At 40.0% G+C, this 6,710-nt stretch overlaps 1 pseudogene; it reads left to right on the top strand.

Annotated features, from left to right (window-relative positions):
- The first annotated feature begins 1,417 nt into the window (after positions 1–1,417).
- On the top strand, positions 1,418–2,064 carry LOC132416981 (anaphase-promoting complex subunit 13 pseudogene; annotated as a pseudogene).
- The last annotated feature ends 4,646 nt before the right edge of the window (positions 2,065–6,710 follow it).

The raw sequence follows: 6,710 nt of genomic DNA, 5'->3' as shown, positions 1-6,710 counted from the left end.
AGGTAATAATTAAAAGACACAGACATAATTTTATTGGCAGGAGACACATGGGAGATTCAAATTTGAATTCAACACCACACTATCTTAAGAATACTGAATTAAAAATTATCATTTACATTCATGAAATATAGGTAAAAACAAAAATGCAATTAACTAACTTCAGGGAACCTATCATAGAAAAAAAAGAAAATTGTTTTGAAATTGCTAAACAAGAATAAGACAAATTTTATCCCCCCAGTTCTGAATATAATATACATGTACTATTAAAAAACAATCCTTCTAAATAAGTATATTTTCAACTGTGAATGGGCACCCATTAAAGCAACCATTTTGAGTCACTGGTACATGTTGCAAGGCAGGAGAATTTCATGGAAAATGCATTACAATCATTTATTAAGTCTCTAATGAAAAATTTGAATGAATTATTATTTAAATGACAGTAGAGAAATTTATCATATTATTAATATATTGTTGCTATACATACACAATATCAAGTCTGTAAACCATTCTTCAGAAAAAAATAAAACCTTATTTATAAATAAAAGAATATGAAAGTTGTAAAATATGCAAAGAATCACTGATACATAAACTGTTGTGATTAAATTATATCATGATTCTCACACATTGAGAAAAGTAAATGAAAAATCTGACTACTTTTTGCTTGAAGTGAACCAAACATTTTCATAAATATGGATACCTACTAATTATCTAACTCACTTCTTTCCAAACATGTTTTTATTTGAGCTTGTTATATTAGATCTTTTGAATGTAAAATCATATATGATTTTGACATAGAACTAATCAGAAAGTGAAAAACTAGGATACAGTACCCATAAGCTTCATACTAAATAAGAGAAACTTATTTAATTTCTTAATAACTATGATATTATAACAATTGAGACTTTAAAATATGGTGGGCAATGTTACAATTAATAATATATTAATTAATATATTTAAGAATTAATATATTTAAGCATTAATTAATTAATTAATATATTTAAGCATTAATATATTTAAGAATTCTGTAAGTTAATAGGTATACTAAATTAAAGAATTGGGGCAAATACACTTAAAATGTCTAATGTTCGTTCAAAGTAAAAGAAAATTGGGAAGAGCCAGATCATGCAAGTCCTCACAGGCCACGAGGAAGATTTTGGCTCTCATTGTGAATGTGAGGGAAAAAATCACTGGAGCTGAAGAATACATGGAAGATTGTAAAGCTGATTCACTTTGTCATACAGCAGAAACTAACACATCATTGTAAAGCAATTATACTCCAATAAAGATGTTTAAAAAAAAAAAAAGAATGGGGCAGGACATGTCCCTCTTTTACAGAAACAGAAATAAACCTAGGGGCGGAAAAAGGCGTTCCAGCTTTGCTACTGTAACTACACGTTTACAGAGCTCCAAAACAGAGATGGGTAAAACTGCCCTGCCCCGGGGAACGTACGCACCGCCTGTCTGGGAAGACCCTGTGATGGACAATATCTGGCAAGATCAAAGCTGCAGGAGAACGGACAATGAGGTACAGAGAGATGGAAGGATCTTGGATTTGATTGACGATGCTAGGCGAGAAGACAAGCTGCCTTATGAGGATGTTGCAATACCACTGAATGAGCTTCCTGAACCTGAACAGGACAATGGCGGCACCACAGAATCTGTTAAAGAACAAGAAATGAAGTGGACTGGGACTTCCCTGGTGGCACAGCGGTTAAAAATCTGCCTGCCAATGCAGGGGACATGGGTTCGATCCCTGGTCCAGGAAGATCCCACATGCCACGTAGCAACTAAGCCTATGTGCCACAACTACTGAGCCCGCATGCCACAAATACTGAAGCCCGTGTGCCACGAGCCCATGCTCCGCAACAAGAGAAGCCACCGCAGTGAGAAGCCCACGCACTACAATGAAGAGTAGCCTCTGCTCGCCGCAACTAGAGAAAGCCTGCGTACAGCAATGAAGACCCAACGCAGACAAAAATAAATAAATTTTTTTTAAAAAGAAATGAAGTGGACTGACTTGGCCTTACAGTACTCCATGATAACGTTCCCCCCATAGGAAACTGATGCCTGGCTCATCATTCATCGACAGATTTTTTAAAAATACACAGATACAAAATGTTTTCTTTCAGTCTCTTAATTCGAATCTTTTAGTGGTAGATCAATGCGCAAAAATGTACAACTAATTTTATGGCCGCAAAATGCAATGTGAAAATAACCAGAACGAGAAGCTGATTGTGATTTCTTGGGAATGCAGAATATCTGCCCCTTTAAACCTAAAGTTCTTCACTGACTAGCTTGTGTTTGAACATGATTCATTAAACATTTGCCTTTAACTCTGATTTTGCTTTGCTGTCAGAGTTTAACACTTCCCAACTACTTATATGTGTCCTGTGACACAGGTGATTGAAGATATGAGAGGGAAAGGCAAAGAACGACGAAGCCAGACATGAGAGTTAACTTCTCATATACCAGCATTCTGAGAATCATCTGAGTGGGTGTGTGTGGAGTCTGTAGATGTAATGGACATACAGATAGCCCATTCACTGACTACTGGGATTCCTAAGATTCTCCGTGATATTTTCAAACTTTGGATAAATTTACACATTAAAAGCTGTCTTGGGGTTTCCCTGGTGGAGCAGTGGTTGAGAGTCCGCCTGCCGATGCAGGGGGCGCGGGTTCGTGCCCCAGTCCAGGAAGATCCCACATGCCGCGGAGCGGCTGGGCCCCGGGAGCCATGGCCGCTGAGCCTGCGCGTCCGGAGCCTGCGCATCTGGAGCCTGTGCTCCGCAACGGGAGAGGCCACAACAGTGAAAGGCCCGCGTACCACACACACACACACACACACACACACACACACACACACACACACAAAGCTGTCTTGGCAGTTAACCTCTGCTCTCCCTACAACTTCCTTTGGTGCCACTGGAAAGGCGAGATGGACCACTAGTTTTACCCAGTAACAGGATTTCTTATTTTCTCAAAGCCCTTTCAGATATAACTGAAGCACCATGGAGTCAGTATTTAGTTACACGTTTGTGAAAGAACTTGTATTTTGAAAAACGCATTGATGGACATTTATCTCCTAGAATTATTTGTCTCTTTTATGTGGTATCTCTCTTGTTCTCTCCCCAGATTATAAACTCTGCGGGAAGAGGCCCTGGCTTTTACTCCTGTATCCCTCATTGAAAAACTGGAGGGCTTCCCTGGTGGCGCAGTGGTTGAGAATGTGCCTGCCAAGGCAGGGGACACGGGTTCGAGCCCTGGTCTGGGAAGATCCCACATGCCTCGGAGCAACTAGGCCCGTGAGCCACACCTACTGAGCCTGCGCGTCTGGAGCTTGTGCTCCACAACAAGAGAGGCCGCTACAGTGAGAGGCCCGCGCACCGCGATGAAGAGTGGCCCCTGCTCGCCACAACTAGAGAAAGCCCTTGCATGGAAACGAAGACCCAACACAGCCAAAAATTAAAAAATAAAAGAAAAAGAAAAACTGGAAACATTGCATAATTGAAATCTCTAAAAAAATAAGTAAATAAAATAAACAAGAAGAAAAGAAAAATGAAAAAAAAAGAAATAAGCCTAGGCTTCTCAAAAATAATTCTAGTGAAGCAGATCTTTCCAAACCATATTTTTAAGTCTGGCTTCTTCTGTGATCTTTGGACCTCTCACCTGCATCATCTAATTCACTCAGTCACACCTAGCCCAGTGATTCTCCTTTTACTCCAAAAAGGGCGCCATTAGGGCCATATGTTCATTAGAAGAATAAACATAATTAGGAGTTTGGGCTTAACATATACACACTACTTATATATAAAATAGATAACGGGGCTTCTCCAGTGGTGCAGTGGTTAAGAATCCACCTGCCAATGCAAGGGACTTGGGTTCGAGCCCTGCTCCAGGAAGATCTCACATGCCACGGAGCAACTAAGCCTGTGCACCACAACTACTGAGCCTGCGCTCTGCAGCCTGTGAGCCACAACTACAGAGCCCGCTTGCCACAGCTACTGAAGCCCACGTGCCTAGAGCCCATGCTCTGCAACAAGAGAAGCCACTGCAAAGAGAAGCCCGTGCACTGCAACGAAGAGTAGCCCTTGCTCGCTGCAACTAGAGAAAAGCCTGTGTGCAGAAACGAAGACCCAATGCAGCCAATAAAATAAAATAAATCAAATAAATTTTTTTTAAAAAAAGATAAAATAGATAACCAACAAGGACCTACTGCATAGGGCTGGGAACTATACTCAATATTTGTAATAACCTATAAGGGAAAGCAATCTGAAAAAAATATATATGTATGTAAAATTGAATCACTTTGGTGTATACCTGAAACAAACACAACATTGTAAATCAACTGTACCTCAATTAAAAGAAAAAGACATAAGTTTTGCTAGAGATCCTCTATATTCCAATCCAGTATTGTGCCCAGGTGAGAAGAGAAGGCATTGTAAAATGTTAACATATTCTAGAGATTGATTCCCCAAATACTGTTTTTTGAAAGCACCTTTACTATACCAAGCAACAGTTAAAAATCATATTCTGAGATTCTGTCCAAGTACAAATAAATCAAAAATAAGGGCTGAAAATCTATTTTTAAGATGCAGACAGGACTTCCCTGGTGGCGCAGTGGTTAAGAATCCACCTGCCAATGCAGGACACACGGGTTTGAGCCCTGGTCCAGGAAGATCCCACATGCCGCAAAGCAACTAAGCCCGTGTGCCACAACTACTGAGTCTGTGCTCTGGAGCCTGCGAGCCACAACTACTGAGCCTGTACGCCACAATTACTGAAGCCTGCATGCCTAGAGCCCGTGGTCCGCAACAAGAGAAGCCACTGCAATGAGAAGCCCGCACACCACAATGAAGAGTAGCCCCCACTCACCGCAACTAGAGAAAGCCCCTGTGCAGCAACGAAAACCCAATGCAGCCATAAATAAATATAAAATAATAATTTTTTTTAAAAACGCAGACAGCAATATTTATCTATCTATTTATTTGCTGCACTGTGATGCATGTGGGATTTTAGTTCCCCGAGCAGGGATTGAACCCGTGCCCCCTACAGTGGAAGTGTGGAGTCTTAACCACTGGACTGCCAGGGAAGTCCCGGGCAGCACTATTTTATACCACTGAAAATTTATAGAATTACCATTAATCTAGAGCGAAAGATGCTGATTACCTCAAGAAAGAGGAAGGTTAGAATCATGATGAATCATCATGAAACCTTTCTGTCTATACCCACAAACTCCCATTTTTTCCTTGAAAGCAGGGATCTGAAACTCTACTGTGGGAAGCAGAAGATTCCAGGAGACATTCTACAAATGAAGGAACCAAAACCCTGTGGGTGAATAAAGAATTTTGGAAGGAAGTTATCCTCCCCAAGGAGACCAGGTTCCTATAGTTCTCTAACATCACATCCCTGTACAATTCCGCTGGAGGGAGTACAGGCATTCTCACTCATCCTGAGAAAATTCTATGGTCACATCTCTGAATGTCAACAGGCCCTAAAATAAAACGTGCATTTGTTGAGTCACAACAGGAAGAGTTCATAATTTGGCCCAAGAGAGTATTAAAAGAAGTGGTTTGATTTAGGAGAGTGTCTTGAATTATCCAATAAAATAATTTTTACACAGTAATATTCTCTATTGTATTTCTAACTCCAAGAAAAGATGACATACGATCCACAACACCACTATAGGGACTACAATTATCTGGAAGAGAAATTATAAAATGATGGCATCAACACAGGCATTGCATTTCTGAGTGTTGTACTTTTATTATACAGAATAAATTGTGTATATTTCTCAGTAAATATACATGATGAGTCAGAAGTAAAACTTTCCAATTTTAATGTGTAAACAAGCAAACTGGAGATACTGTTAAAATGCAGAATCTGATCCAGGAATTCTGGGGTGGGGCCTGAGTTCCACATTTTTTAACAAGTTCATTTTTCACTAGTGATGCCAGTGTCTCTGGTCCATGTACCACACATTTTGATAACATAAAGGTAGAACGGGGCTTCCCTGGTGGCGCAGTGGTTGAGAGTCCGCCTGCTGATGCAGGGCACACGGGTTCGTGCCCCGGTCCGGGAAGATCTCACATGCCGCAGAGCGGCTGAGCCCGTGAGCCATGGCCGCTGAGCCTGCGCGTCCGGAGCCTGTGCCCCGCAACGGGAGAGGCCACAACAGTGAGAGGCCCGCGTACCAAAAAAAAAAAAAAAAAGGTAGAACGGCAAGGTAAGAATTTATAGTTAATCTTGAACTGAAAGTGTTTTATGGATTTTACAGGTCTAATAGGATAGTAAGCACACCAACAACAATCCTTTTTGAATATTTACTATATACTTTCTAGTTTGTTTTTTTTTTTTTACATAGCATTGAATGCACCACATAAATAGTTTAAGAAACATGACATTGCTGTTCCTCTTTTCTTGAGCATATTTGTCAACCATTCAGTAAATGTCAGAGCCTGGGTTTTACTCCAGTTTACCTGAGCTAGAAGTTATCTACAAAGAACACAAGTACACAGAGACAATCCTAATGAATGTTTATATCAGTGTCTGTAATTAGGAAGAATAGAAATAAGAAAAAATGGATCAGATAATGTTAACACAATGTACACAGATATACATAAAAATGGCGACTTTGTACATACCAAAAGTTATATAGAAGAAAATATTCATAGCAATGAAATTAGTGTTATTTTTTACTGAGTAAATCTTAT

The sequence above is a fragment of the Delphinus delphis genome, chromosome 20 (assembly GCF_949987515.2).
Source record: "Delphinus delphis chromosome 20, mDelDel1.2, whole genome shotgun sequence".
Lineage (NCBI taxonomy): Eukaryota > Metazoa > Chordata > Mammalia > Artiodactyla > Delphinidae > Delphinus > Delphinus delphis.
This window is presented reverse-complemented; position numbering and strand designations above follow the sequence as displayed.